Raw genomic sequence first — 16,153 nt, forward strand, 5'->3', positions numbered from 1 at the left:
CCAGCTTTTTAAAAAAAATATGTTTTGATTGGTATTTCAACACCATACATTACCAAAATATGTGCAACAGAAGCAACCATTAAACCATATCAGACAGCAAATGTGCCTACAAATATCGCAAAGTCCATTTGGACCATAGCAAAAATTACCTATAAACCAAATAACAATGGAAGCTCCCCCGACCCCTTTACCGTAATCAGCTCAAAACATATACCAGGTTCCAGAGGACATGAGCAGTACAGGTTAACCGCTACAGCCCATCTCCCGGCATAGTTTGAATGCTCAGTGCCCGTGTGCAAGCGTTCAGTGGTTCTGGTTCCCCCCACCCCCGTGGAGCGGGGGCAGTATGTCTGGGTATGCCCCTCGCCCCCCTCGCTCACCGCAGTTGTGGGAGTAGTGGAGTCATCTTCAGTAAGGCCATGAATCATGCCCCCCATGTCAACACTCCATCCATCAGTCAATCATCGCATCTCACTCTTTTCATATGTGCCTCTTCTGCACCACCCCACAGAACCAGCTTTGGTAACACTTGCCTGCTGATGATGCCATTAGCGCTGCTTGCAGTAAAAAACTTGAACACTCTGCATGACAGCGCTATAGTACAACGACAAGCCAACAATCTTTAGGAAGGGATTTGTTATGGACGTACACCCTCCAGTAACAAATTCATATGCGTGGACAAAAAAGCAGTGGCCTGATGTATAAGACGTGTGCTTTAGTATAAAGTACTTATGTTAAAAGAAGATACATCAGGTAATTTACTCTTGATCCCTTGCTGCTCCTGCCTTCTTCGCTTGGTGTTAGAATTTGGGCGAAACCAGACCATGCTACTTGAGCAGCTCCAGCTTTGCTCTAAAACTTCTCAATTTCCTGCTCTTCCACCACAGAGAAGACCCCTGAACATAAATTAACAGGGATACAAAGGATTTTCTCTGTTTTGTAATAGTCGCTTTTTAGCACAAAACACTTTTGCAATGGAAATTTGATCATCAATGTTCTTTGCACCACTTTGCGCCAATCAATTGTGCAGCCCACTCCAAACACCTGTAGTTGATCTGGGCTTGTGCCTGTTGTATCTGGGGTGGGTGTTAAATCAATTTTTTTAGCATATTTAGCATTTTGTCCTTTTAAACAACCCCGAGCAGCCGAACCCCAAACTGCCCCCCACAGCTGGTGAGATATCACAATTACAAACATATACTTTATTCTTAAACAAATCAAATCAAGCTCTTATACAATACATTATATATACTCCATAAAACCTTCTCAACTAGGAAACAGGAAAAAGCAGCAAATATTTACACTCCGAAAGAACCTCCTTATTACCCTAAAGTGCCCTGTGCAATAGCAGCAATCTTTTAGTAGTCAGATCTGCCCGTGCCAGGATTACGGTCCTTCTCGACCCATTCTGTCAACCACTGCTGAAATCCCAGAGGGTTGGGATCTAGCCATACTAGGAGCGCCACAGTCTCAGGACATACATGGCAATGAAGATCAAATCTCGCCCTCTGCCAGTCCTAGCAAGATCCTGGCAGGAGAAAGGGTACATTCCAAATCCAATGCCTCCCGAAGAATTTAGTATTTTCTGTTTCAAGTTTGTAAGCATACTACAAGAAGCAAAAATATGAACAATATCTGCTCGGTGCAATATACACAGAGGACAACATGTTCCTATACCCTTCCCCGATTTAGCAATCTTGGATGGTGTATAATAAAGGGAGAAATAGGTCTTATAGTACTGTGCTTGCAGCCGAGCAGTTATTGAAATATTTTGGGTCAATTTGAAAGACTGGAGGAATGATGTGTCTGATACCCCAGCCCTCACTTTTGAGAGCATTTCTCCACATCGACTTTTAGCACTGATTTAAGAAGATTATAAATAACCCCAATCGAAGTATGCCTAGTATCTGCCAAGCTGTCAACTACAAAAAATGTTGGAAATCCAATTGGCCCTCCTTTTTCAGACAGGATATCCCTCACTTGAGGATATTTAAAAAAAAATCCTCCAATCAATACCAAACTTAATTTTAAGGTCATCACAGGAGGTTATATCCGTGAGAGGGGGAAAAACAGCCTAACCAGTCCCAGTCCGACCCATCTCCTTATAGGTTGATCCCTCGAAGATCCTGGGTAAATTTGGGCTATTTACCAGAGGCGTATAGAAATTAATCCTGACAATAACCAACAATCTTCTGACTGAGCTCCATACTGTAAAAACCCCATACAGAGTCTTAAACTTTACTTTCTTGTGATAGCTATAATTTAGTTGCCGACAAAGGCAGCTTCACCCATCCTTCCCCATTACAAGTTCTTAAAATGATGGAACCTCATGTACCCCCCTTTCCTGGGCCGTTCTTGCAGCAGTATTGCACTATACAACAAAAGGTAGCCCAGTGATATAGTCTCACATTGGTAAGGCCCAAACTCCTCTCTCCTTTGGTAGTTTAAGAAACTTAAACACTGTTCTAGGTCTGGTATAGGCCCAGACAAACCGTGAGAGTAGATCTTCCATTCTTTTTAGCCAACAGGCAGAAAGCTCCAGCAGTATTGCTAGAAAAAAATAAAGAATCTTGTGTGAAAAAAGCATTTTGGCAATATTGCATCTACCAACTATGGATAAATGGTGGCTATTCAGTCTTAGCAGATCCTGTTTAGTTGTATTTAAAAGGGGTTCTATATTATGTTATATATTGTCTATTTCTACCTAGATATTAACTCCCAGATGTAATGCTTTCTCGACAACTCTTTCATCTTTATTACTATTTTCTCATTAACAACAACCTGGGTTTTGTTTCGGGCATCGCCGGCTAGTTTCCCAAATTTCTCAGCTTCCACTTTTACTTTATTAAGTGGATTTAAAGGGTCAGTGGTTATAAGGGCAAGGTCATCAGCACAAGCTAACACCTTTCTTTCCCAACCCTGTGTCTGAATCGGAAAAATTGCACCATTTTTTTGAGGCCTGCATATCAGGAGGTCAGTGTAGATGGCAAACACCAGCGGGAAACACGGGCAGCCTTGACTGGTCCCCCGGGTTATTGAAAATGAATCAGAGGGTGCCCTGTTCACGCACACCCTGGCTACCGGGTGGTAATATAGCATCTTAATTCCTTGGATAAAGCCCTCATTGACACCCACCCTCGACAGGGTTGCCCACAAGAATTGCCAGGAAATCCTTTTGAAGGCTTTTTCTGCATCAAGCAGAATTAATGCAATTGGATACACAGGTAATACAGGTGGCATGAAAAAGCGAGATCACCCTCCACACATTATATGTTGTTCCCCTTCTTGGAATAAATCCATGTTGATGAGCTGATGCCACCTTATGTACAATTGGCGCTAAACGAGAGACCAAGATCTTAGAATATATTTTAGAGTTGCTATTTATCAATGTGATCAGTCGGTAGGAGCCAAGTACTACTATCGGTTTATTTTCTGGGGGAATACCACAATTCTTGCAGAGGACCAGGAACTCGAAGGCCTATCTCCCTTGAACACATGGTCAAACAATTTGGTTAATAAACTCCTTGAGCTGTTGGGCAAAAATCCTATAAAATTCTATCGGTATACTGTCAGTACCAGTGGCTTTACCACTTGGAAGACCATTCAACTCTAATAGGATCTCTATCCGTTGACGGGATCTTCTAGCTGCTGCTGTTCTTCTAAAGAAAATTGATCACAGGGAATTGAGTCTGAGGGGAAACAGCCATTACAACGCAGCTGTTTCGACACAGGGCCTTTACCACGCAGGCATTGCCAGGCATACACTGTTACCATGCATAGCCTTCACCACACATTCTTTTTACAATGTATGTTGTGAGGGCATATGCTGGTAACGGCACCTGCATAGTAAAGGCTAGAGGAGCGAAGAGATCCTTCCACTACCTCTTGACGAGGTATGTGCAGTGCCTCACAAGAGTTGCCTTGTCCTCAAAAGGTAAGGGGGATTGTTGATTTTATATTAAAGGGCCTGGGGGCAGATTTAGGGTTCAAGGTGAGGGCCGGGTATTTTTTAAAAAAGGCTGGAGGCTATGAGGGGATAGCGTAGGTTTCTATATTTAGGGTTTAGAGAAGCGTTGGGTATTTTTTAACAGGAAGGGGGTAGCACTGCGGGTCTAAATTTAGACTTTAGGGAAGGGTCGGCATTTTTTAACAGGGAGGGGGTCGTGCTGTAGGTCTAGATTTAGGGTTTAGGGAAGGGTCTGAATTTGTTTTAAACGGGGGGTCATGCTGGGGTCTACATTTAGGGCTTAGGGAAGGGTCAGGTAATTTTTTAACAGGGTGGGAGTCACACTCGGGACTAGAATTTGGGTTTAGGGAACGGCTTAAGTACTGAGGGCAAAGGTTAGGGAAAACTTTTAACACACATAGGCCTGTACTATACATGTGTTACAACAAAATATGTTGTAAATGAATGCGTGTAAAATGATATACGTGGAAAAGGCATTCATGTTGTAATACATGTGTGGTAAAGGCATGCATTGCAATGGAATGCGTTGTTCCATCATACAACTGAGTTTAAGTATTAATTAATCTCCCTGAAGCTTCCCTTTAGGTTATCAAGATAAAGGGTTTGGTAATATTGATGGAATGATACCCGAATATTGACTGGATCAGTGATCAGCCCTATAATAGGATCCCGGATCTCGCAAAATAAATTTTGCATGCTCCTCTGTCGAGTTCCTATGGCCAGATGGTGCCCAATCTGCTCACTGAATTCACAGGATTTTTCTTTCCAAATAGTAAGCCTATTATCAGCTTTTTTAGCCATGATTTCCTGAATAGCAGATTTAGACACTGCCACTTTTGCCTGAACTTCCCCCAGGCCAGCCCCCTGTTGTAGTGCCCTAACCATGTCCTCTTCCGCTTGAGCCAAACCCACTTGCTGATAGCTGTCACCCTTACCTTTTAAGATTAAAAAAAAATCTTGTTTTCCCCCATATGCTTGCCTTCAGTGCACCCCATACAATATCTATTGCTGCGCTCCACAAATTGTCTTTTCAAAACAAAGGGATCCGCTTCCACATATGAATACAATACTCCTCATTAACTAGTAAAGCACATTCAAAGCTCTAAGATATTCCCGTAGGCTTAAAACCTTCCCCTTGATTTCTACCACTAAGGGATAGTGATCCGAAAGTATATGAGGAGTTTTCTCTATTGAGCAGCTTGGGTAGCTGTTGCGCCATACAAGTTGATAAAAATAAAATAATAAATAAGCAGCTGTGAATTAGAGAATTGGAGACAAATACATAATTCAGTCGAGCATGGACAAGATGTAGTTTGAAAAGACAGTGTACCCTGGATCTAAAAGTCTTTGCCAATTCCATAAGTCAATCAAGCCATGATCTTTACACAAAGCCCTCAAAGCACAGAATACCTTAGGTTTCCTCCCAATATAAACCCAGTCAAATTCAGAATTTCGGGTCCATTTAGCTAATGTTGATAGCCCCATGGAGCACGACTGGAAGAGGCCACACTGATAATTCACTGGTCACTTGGTCAAATACTCCTGGGTCATCTACAATACTTCCATAGATTGAACATATGGTGAGTGTTTCCCCAGTGCATAACTGGCATCCAGCTATAACCCATTGGCCAAATTTATCGGAAAGCGTGCAAGTAAATTGCATGCTAGTGTTGCGCACCAAAATAGCCACACCCCGTGTCCGGGTGTTCTGTGTTGTCCCCCCAACCAGCCTATATCCCATTGAGTTTAAAAGATAAAGTTCGGCACCTTCGATATGGGTCTCTTGCATACATATAATGTCAGCAGTTAACAATTGTAACGCAAATGCAACATTCTGCCTCCTCTTGAGGTCGTTAAGCTCACTGATATTAATAGAGGCTTCACAAAATTTACTCATTAGTTGAAGGAGAACATCCTAGTGCTTTTCATCTTGTTCTTCAAAACCATGTTTACTTCAAAAGATAAGAACCATGAAACAGAAACCTCTCCCACCACCCCACCACCAAAGACAAAGGCAACCAGGCTGATGCCTGAGCCAGGATGATGTCTTCTGATGCAATCCCAACCCCACCTTACCCCTAACTTCTCTCAGAACAGTTGCAACTTCTAGTTTTATAGTAAATAGTCAGTGTGACCAATATGGGTTAAACCAGAACGATACCTCCAGACTGCACAAAACGAACACCTCTGTGAAAGTACCTTCCTGGATTCCACCCTTGAACTGGATAAATCACTCTTCTGACTTCAGTCTTGGATTATTTAGAGAAGATTATTTGACTCCGAATATGCGAAAGAGCATTCAGAAGACTCACGACCCGTTCTTTTCAATACCCCTGTTTCAACCTTCCTGTCCCTACTAGCACTGCTTCCCACCTGTGCATCCCTCACGCCACTGCCACTGCCATTTTTACTTCTTGTCAACCATATCTTTATCTCTTTTCACTTTGCATATGTGTCTGTTTCTTCCTCAGTACCCACCTCATTTCCCCGTCTCTGTCCTTTTCCGCCTCACTCTTATTGTCTTATTTCTAGCACCCATTTTCCCTGTAAGGTTATTGTGTTTCATGTGCAGTTGCTTCTACCAAACACTGCTTTCCTGGGGCCTCATTTATGAGAAATGACGCATCGCTGCGTGAAAGCAGCGATGCGTCACTTCTCAGTGCGCACTCCTTGCGACATTCCTGATGCGTCATATTTAATGTATGACCCATCATGTCGCAAGGAGTTACAGATATGTCAGTATTTCCAACGTATCTGTAAGCGCAAAAGTGACGCATTGCTGGAGTGTGTCACAAAAGTGACGCAACTCCAGCAATGCTTCCTTTCACATGGGGCAAGCCCCATGTGAAAGGGCCTGCGTCAGTCTTACGCCTGCTGTGAGGCAGGTGCAAGATTTTGACGCAACAGCGTCCTAAAAGTGACGGAGTGAAATCTCAGAAATTTCACTGCGTCACTTCTACGACCCTTGCTTGCGTCAATACGCCCCCTTCGATACATTATACCTGGCGCTGGTGTAATGTGGCCCAGGGGTTTACAGTGTGACGCATTTACCTAGATGCGTCACTTTGTAAATATGGCGCAACAAGGCAAATTTTTTACGCCACTGGTGCGTCACAAAAAGTGACGCACCAGCGGCGTAAAAGTGACGCACAGCCTAATAAATGAGGCCCCAGGTATTTTTTAAACATGGCCGCTGGACGCAGGTTGCATTCACCTGCATCTTATAGTCCGCTCCCGGCAGATGTGCTGCATACAGGGAAAGCCATATTCATCTCCTACCAAACCTGCTTACTTGCAACGTGAGGGAAGTGTTGAGTAAGAAAGAGACTATTTAAGACCTTCCCCAAACCTTGGTTTAAATGCATTTTATGTTGAACTCTCTGTATATTGGGAAACCAAGACACCTTTGCATGAAGTAACAGAAGTTTGTCAGAATCATTGACACTCACATAACCAGGGAGAGAAAAGTTTCTAGTACTCATGAAAGCTTAACGGACAATACTGTTTTGCTGGCAGTGAGAACGGACTTGGAGAATTTAGCCATTCAGACAGTTGTGTGGTTCAGGTAGCCACCATTTTGAGTACCAACGCAGGTATGCCCAGCAATACCACATTAAAAACTAGAATGGAACTTGTGCAGTCTTTACTATTTAAGATATGCTTTTTTTAATTTAATCTGTTGCCTTTTTTTTTTACTTTGGCCGATTTTTGATCGGCAGCAGCCTTTCTCCATTATATTTATCTATTACAACACTTTTTTTTACCCTTAACTATTTTGAACTCTTTTATGCTTGACTTTTTGCATTGTTGCACTTGTCTTATATTGGAGTTAAACAACATATCCAAAGAGCTGTTCCATCGCGCACAAGTACTTGTGATGTATTGTATATTTTGTCGGGATCTAAAAAGTATGACCTAAGCCCGGATCACAAGCCTTGTTCTTGAAGTCCCAATACCAGGACATCACTACTAACATCAAGGCCAACCCTAAAGGGAGGATGAGTTAAGATCAAATTGTGAGATCTTTCTTAATGTCACTGTTGTCAATTTTTCCATTTGAGGCTTGCATCATGTATTACACCTGGTGTCTGAATCTCCTGGAGGATCCCCATGCTTACTATCATCACTCTTAAAGGTATGCCTAGGAGTGCCAGGGGCTGATGCTTTCTTGTCCTACTTGCAGGCTCGCAGCAAGGCTTTGGGTCTGTATTTCCCTGAGCTGTCGGTATAACCTTCTGGTGGAATTGGGATTTTTGTTCCAGAACGTTTGTGTTCTTTGCTCTCAATATTCCCATTGGTCTCAACATTCCCACTATGTCAGGATTTGAACCAATTACATTCTGGTGGAATGCTATAGTTTTTTACAGTTGACTTAGCAACCAGAGCCAACAGAGAGAGCTCAGTTGCCAACAAAGTCTGCAGAACTATCAGCTACAGATTAAGGGGGTCGTGCTGGCCCCCCGTCACCTATCCCATTCGTATGGGAGCCTTTGAGCTTGCACCAACACAGTGTAGAGCATTACCCTTATTTCACTAGGAGACTTAGTCTCTTAAACATCTACAATTCCTAATCAGGTACACAGCCTCATCCAAAACGTCTTCCTGTACAATATGGCATATATTGTCTGCATTCAGACACTGGTAGAACTGGGATGAAAGACAAATGCATTGTGCTCCAGGAGGAGATACAGGAACAATTTTAGAAAGACGAATTCCTGGTACACGGTGATGGACTAGTTCATGAGGACCAGCAGAAGATGCCAACTGAAGTACTCTTATGCGTGATACATCATAAGAACACATCAGCGTAGCCATGGTATTAGCAGCTTACCAGATATTCAAGGCTTGACTGACATGCCTGTTGACTAATGGTCTTAGGGTCATGCTTATTTCTTCAAGAATATAGCGACACAGCTGTTCAATCTATGCCTTAAGGCACTCCTTTTCAGTCAATGCATCAGAGACACGCCTGTTTGTGCCATGTCTCACGGAAAGACTGGTTTATTCCAGTCTGCTGTGTATAGGCCTATAGGCCACAGTGAAATAGATGTTCATTCCTGGACTTATTGATGCACCCGTCAGTCAATCCTTAAAACAGATAGTGGTTCACACAAAGCCTAAGGAGCATAGACATGTTAAGCCTATTTTGTGAAGAGATACCTGTTCATTTAGGGCCTTGGGGAAACTCCAGTTCACTAAAAGCCTTACAGACACTCCAGTCAGTGAGTGTTTCAGAGATACCTGTACAGTAAGAGCCTTTGGAAGCCAGCTGTTTAATCTGTGACTCAGAGAGTTACCTGTTCAGGTAAAGTTTTTGGAAACACATGTTCATTCGGTCCATCTGTGAAATGCCTGTGGATTTTGAGCCTTAAGGAAACCTGTTCAGTTAGAACTTTAAAGACACACCTGCTTTGTCAGCACCTCAGAGAAACACCTTTTCAGGTAGAATTATCGGGATACACCTGTTCAGTCTGAGGAGGAGGCACTCACAAACTTTCAATTAGTTATAATTTGAGGTAAGCAAGGTTCAATACCGCGAGATAGCATCCTCCTAAAAAAACAAAATAAAAGGCAATAACAACGAGGAGGAGAACCCTTGGCTCTTTCTTTTGAAACAAAACCTGTTCAGTCTGTGCCCTCGAGAAATATCTGTTTGGTTAAAAACTTAAAAATACACCTGTTCAGTCAGTACCTCATAGAGATAACTGTCAATGAAGAGTTCTAGGGATGCACCTTTCAGTAAGCGCCTCAGATAGATGCCTGTTCAGTAAGAGCATTAGGGTGCACCTGTTCAGTCCGCGCCTCATAGAAATACCTCTTCAGGTAGCATTATAGGGTACACCTGTTCAGTCAGCACCTCATAGAGATACCTCTTCAGGTAGCATTATAGGGTACACCTGTTCAGTCAGCGCCTCATAGAGATACCTCTTCAGGTAGCATTATAGGGTACACCTGTTCAGTCAGCGCCTCATAGAGATGCCTCTTCAGGTAGCATTATAGGGTACACCTGTTCAGTCAGTGTCTCTTAGAGATACCTCTTCAGGTAGCATTATAGGGTACACCTGTTCAGTCAGCGCCTCATAGAGATACCTCTTCAGGTAGCATTATAGGGTACACCTGTTCAGTCAGCGCCTCATAGAAATACCTCTTCAGGCAGCATTATAGGGTATACCTGTTCAGTCAGTGCCTCTTAGAGATACCTCTTCAGGTAGAATTATAGGGTACACCTGTTCAGTCAGCGCCTCTTAGAGATACCTCTTCAGGTAGCGTTCGAGGGTGCACCTGTTCAGTCAGCGCCTCATAGCGATACCTGTTCTGGTAGAGTTATAGGCTGCACCTGTTCAGTCAGCGCCTCATAGCGATACCTGTTCTGGTAGAGTTATAGGCTGCACCTGTTCAGTCAGCACCTCATAGAAATACCTCTTCAGGTAGCATTATAGGGTACACCTGTTCAGTCAGCGCTTCATAGAGATAATTCTTCTGGTAGAATTATAGGCTGCACCTGTTCAGTCAGCGCCTCATAGAGATACCTCTTCAGGTAGCATTATAGGGTACACCTGTTCAGTCAGCGCTTCATAGAGATAATTCTTCTGGTAGAATTATAGGCTGCACCTGTTCAGTCAGCGCCTCATAGAGATACCTCTTCAGGTAGCGTTCGAGGGTGCACGTGTTCAGTCAGCGCCTCATAGAGTCACCTCTTCAGCAGGAGCTGCCCGTGCAGGTAAGAGCGGTGGGTGGGTGGGCGTGGGGCCTCGACACACAACGATGAAGGATCATTAAATAAATAATTTATTTGCCCTCGTCGTCTGTCGAGTCCCCACCCCTAACAACACCCCACTGCGCCTACCTGCATGGGCCGCTCCAGCTCCTCAGTAAGTGACTCAGACAGACAGACAACTCTTCAGTTACAGCCTGAAGGATATCCCTGTTCAGTCAATGACACAGACAGATTCCATTCCAGGTAAAGTTATACCTTTCCAGGTATCGTTGTGTGGATGCACCTGTTCTATAAGAGCTTTTGAGATCTGCTTGTCCAGTAAGAGTCTTAGGGAGTGGTTTGTTTGGTCAGAGGGATACCTGTTCATTCAGACCCTTCAGAACATACTTGTTCAGTAAGTGCTGCAGAGAAATACCTGTTCAAGGAGAGTTGTGGGAAACACGTGTTCAGCGCTTCAAAGAGGTACCCGTTGAGGTAGGGCCTTAGCGATACACCTGTTCAGTCCGTGCTTCAGGGAGACTCTTTTTCAGTTCGTTTGTCCGGTCCAAGTCTCAGAGAAATGCCTGTCCAGGGAGAATCAAAGGGGTGCACACTTGTGCCTTCGGTGCTTCAGAGACTGGTGTTCAACAGCAACAGGAACTCGTGTCCATGCAGGAACCTAGACCCACACGTGTTCATTCAAAGCGTCAAGAACATACCTGTGCTTTTTTGTCCTGGATTTCGGGCGCACCTGTTTGGTCACGGCCAGCTAAGGTTGTCAGTCAACCTCTCACAAACAAGGTTTTAAACTAATGACGAAAAAACACTGGCTTCGTCTCCACTAACGAACACCTGTTTTATCCCACGCAGCTTGTTCTCAGACTTATAATGTACTTAATACCTAACAAGAATTCGAGTTTATTTTTGTACTCTGTAGTTAAAAGAGGCAGTTACAGCAGCTGCCTGAAAGAGACACCAGGCCTCCGCTCACAGTGTTTCTCCTACAGACAGAGTCAGAAATAACTGACTCATAGGGAGAAGGATGTTCCTTCCAGTCGAGCAGCTGTACCCTGACAACCTCTCGTGCATCCCTGTAAATTTACAATGACTCAGCTGACGTGGTCTTCCCTTCAAGATGTCGCTGACGGCCTTCCTTCGGAGCACCAGGTTGTGCTGTATCAGAAACCTCCACAGGGCACCAATTTGCACAGTAGCCTTTTAGACTAGCCTTTGAGCGTTTAGGAACAGCTGCTAAAGCTCTGCTGCATGCATCCATATAACGAGTCATGCGCGGTTGAAGATGTTTTGCCTTGCAGCAGAACTGTTGCATTGCGATCTTATGTCGCCATGACACTGTGGGTCACTATTGGTCAAGAAATGAGGACAAGAGCATTTCACGATCACCCAAAGCAATCTTCTTGATGTTCTTCTTCTTCGTTTCTGTTCACAAATTTCCCAAGCACCGGCCTAGACAGCGAGCAAGATGTAGTGTTGTAGGTAAGAACAGGGTTTGCGCACTTCAAGTGGGTCAAAGATCAAATGAGGCACTTTGGGCCATATGTATGAAGGCAACTTTAAGATCGCAAACGCCGAACTTCGCAGAATTTCGGCGTTTGTGATAGCAAAATAGCTAAGTGGTATGTGTGTAGGCAAAACAGCCTTGCAACATAAGGAAACGCAAATTTGCGATTCCCTATTTTCGATTGCATTTAAGGAATAGCACATTGCGATTCCTTAAATGCAATGTATGAGGCCCAGAAAAAGTGCAATTTTGCCATAGGAATCGCAAATTACCACCAACTTCAAGTTGTTGGGAATTTGCGATTTCTCTGAAAAATGCACTTTTTTGCATTGTTCAAAGTGCCATGTGGCGCACATGCATGCCCTTAGGGCATGTATGTTTGCCACATGGGCACACATGCACATTTCAGGGGTGCAACAGGGTGTCCTTTTGACACCCTGGTACCCTTGAAATTACATTCTCATATTGCGATTCTCTAATTGAGAATCGCAAATTGAGAATGTCTTCCCATTAATTCCTATGGGCCTCTAGGCCCATAGGAATGAATGGGGAGGTATTCCTTAACTGCGAATTGCAATTTGCGATTCGCAATTAAGGAATATGTAGGATTCACAAAATTATTTTCAGATCCTACATACATAGTATTTTGCGATTCGCAAATAGCGATTCTCTAAAAATCGCTATTTGAGAATCGCAAAATGTAAGTTTCTACATATGGCCCATAATTTGAACCATGTCTCTCCAAATTTGTCCTGCTGTCAAGAAATGGATCAACCTTGCTGACCACGAACTTGCTTTACTAGGGAGCGATGAAGGTGCTTTGAAAAAAATGAGTGCAGTATAGTTACGATCTAATCATTCACTCAGAAGCGAATCAAACAAAAGCTGATTTAAAAATCGTTTTGATTAATGGGAGAAAAGAGAACATAGTTGTAATGTTATCTTTAATTCTGCCAAGCCTGATTTAGGAATACTGGCCACACACATTAAATCAATCTCAATGGGAAAATCCTCACAATGCCATGACCAATTTAAAGTCAGGCCAGTTGAAGTCATTGTGGCACCTTGTGCTCTGCTAATGTATTGTACAACCAGCTGAGAGTCAGAAAAGACACTGGCTCAACCAATGGCAATTTAGTGGCTGACCACAGCTGTAATGAAATAGGAAGCTGTCTCAAACCATATGCACCACCCAAAAATCGCTCACCCCCCTAAGTCGAACGAAAAACATAAGAAGTTTCAATTGATGACTGCAAACTGAATCTGCACATGCCTTCCAAGTTTGCTTCGGGCCAGTGTCTTCGATACCTGCATGTACCCTCCTTGCGCTCGTAAGCTTGATGGTTTCCTGTGAGTAGTTTGTTGCTGTGTGATTACTGAACATAAAGTATCCTCGTGGAATTTTTCTGCCACTGCTTCCAACAAATGGATTGCTCTCATTGGTGTGTCATTCATAAATTCGCTTAGGATTTCTGTGTGGACTCAGAAAATAAGACTGCCGCCACGGAAGGCTCTCAAACGTCAGAACATAGGGGGTATGTTTACAAGGCCCCTGCGCCATTGGAGCATCACTTTTTTTGACTGCTGAGCCATATTTACAAGGCCACACAGAGGCCCCTTGCGCCGCTTTTCATGGTATTGTACATATCACCCCCTTTCAGGCATTGCTCGGCTTGGAAGGGGCGTTCCATGGGTGTTGCTTTGGGTATTCCCAGCAACACCCATGAATTCTGGCGCATTCCCAGATTTGCAGGGTTTCGTAAACCTGGGAATGAGTGGGATTCTAACGCCTCCCCAGGGGAGGCGTTAAAGCGGCACAACGAAGAGACACACCTTTATTTGTCCTTGTTTTTCCTCTTTCTATGTGTGCAGCACACATAGAAGGAGGAAAACTCCAGGTGTCCCTTCCTGCACAAACAATCATTATAGCAACCATTGTGCAAGGGTGCCTGCATTGCCGCTAGGCACCCTATTGTGCGCCAGCTCAGAAAAAGGCAAAGGGACGTGCCATATTGCTGTAAACACAACGCATCCTTGCACTTTCCTAATGATGCCGCTCGGCGCAGTAAGATGGCTTGCAGTGCCGCACTGTTTCATTTCTTGTAAATAGGGAAACATCCTTTACAACTCAACTTTTAACACGCAGTGCTTTTACATCACAACTTTTACAACTCAAACCATTACAACGCATTGCGCTGGGGGGCGCTCTAGGATAGGGAATAGATTTAATTTACTATCCAACACCTTCCCTACTATCCACGGGGACTGGAGTTGGAATAGTAAATTAAACTATTCACTATCCAGCACCCCTCAACACTATGCGTTGTAAAGGCATGCGTTGTAAAAGTTGCGATGTAAAAGCATGCGATGTAAAAGCATGCGTTGTAATGTCATACATCCTTGTAAATATGCTCCATAAAGTTCAGAATGGTCTTAATTCTTCTGGTTGTTCAAAAAAGGGGGCGACAGCGTGTCTTGAATTAAATAAATAAATAAATCCGGTATTTTTAAAGCACAAACTAATCGCCCCTAAGTGTCTGAAGGCGCTCGGGCCGTCAGACATGTCATGTATTTCTCCCCAGGGTTGTATGTCACTTAACTAAATATAAAATAATGAGAACGAAAATAAGCCCAAACTGCATTATGTGTTACCATCACAGATATCAGTAAATGGTATGCTCAAAGTGTGTAGGTAATGCTCAAACACAATATGCCTAGACACCTGTAATGAAACCCTTGTCACTGGTATGTTTTTTCAACCAGAAAAATAAAGACAATTCTCATCTGTACTAGGGGCTGGCGAAATTTGTGTAATTTGCTTTTGTGTAATTTCGTTAGATTTCAGCAAAATTCGCCTTAAATTATGCATAATTACACAAAATTCAAATCTGTCACTCGGTGCTTTGTTTTAGCACAAAATGCATCCATGTGTCTCTACTTTTGACACATGACTACGTTCTGTGCTAAAAATAGTGCAAAAAAACAAAAGCACCACAAACAACAACCACTCGTGCTTTGTTGCTCTTGTGTGTTCACTGTAAATGTTCATCAAGAAAGGCACGCTTGTAGTAAATTCTTACCAAGAATGGCGCATAACTACGCAAAGAGGTGTATTGGGAATTAAGTGTAACAAAGAATCTGACGCTGTCCATGGTTCTGAAACTTTTCACTCTCCAAGCCTATAGATAACTGAGATCACCTTCAGTTCTTGTTCTTTTTTTACTACATTTTTTGATATGTTTACTGTTCTAAGTTTTTTTTCTCATTATATTGGTGTTGCTATTGCTGGATTGTTATGATATTGGTCAGTGTTACAATTCATTGTTTTTGTGATATTGGTTAGTGGTACATTTCATGGCTGTGTTTGATATTGATTTGTGTAACCATACTTGTTTGGATAGTTTTTAATGCTACCATTATTGGCATCTCCCGACATTGGACAGTGGTACCATTGTTCACCTGAATCCCTTGCTTTTTCGTTGGTTGGTTTTTTTATTGAGTCAGCCTCATTGTCCTTAGTTTAGTTTTAAGTTAGATGGTGCTACTGTTAAGACATGTTTTGATACAGTTCAGCCTGAGTGGTCTTCACTTACTATACTATTGATTACTGATATAGTTTGTATCTTGTTCTCATTGTGGATACTGTATTTGCTATTGGCTTATTGTAACATTAGTGTGCTTTACATTCTATTGCTTAGTAAAGGTACTCGCTGCAATTTTGTGGTAATAACTTGTCTTACTTTTCTGGACTTGTGTCTTTGAAATGTAATAAATGTTCAAGATTCCCACTCAGCAGCACCCAAAAGACCCGAACATAGCTGTAAAAAAAGAATCCAATATTACATATAGAATCAGGTGGGTAACGGTGACTTATGGGGATGTTTTTCACTGAGGAGTCCTGAGTGACATCAAATAGACAACGAGAGCGACGCTTGAGTTGTCTATGATGTCACTCAGAACCCTGAGG

General features: G+C 43.0%; 1 protein-coding gene across 1 annotated transcript in view; it reads left to right on the top strand.

The window, feature by feature from the left end:
• LOC147692232 (neurexin-2-like) overlaps window positions 1-16,153 on the top strand; it is a 1,848,214-nt gene that overhangs the window by 1,476,003 nt on the left and 356,058 nt on the right. The window lies entirely within an intron of this gene.

The sequence above is a fragment of the Lissotriton vulgaris genome, chromosome 9 (assembly GCF_964263255.1).
Source record: "Lissotriton vulgaris chromosome 9, aLisVul1.2, whole genome shotgun sequence".
Lineage (NCBI taxonomy): Eukaryota > Metazoa > Chordata > Amphibia > Caudata > Salamandridae > Lissotriton > Lissotriton vulgaris.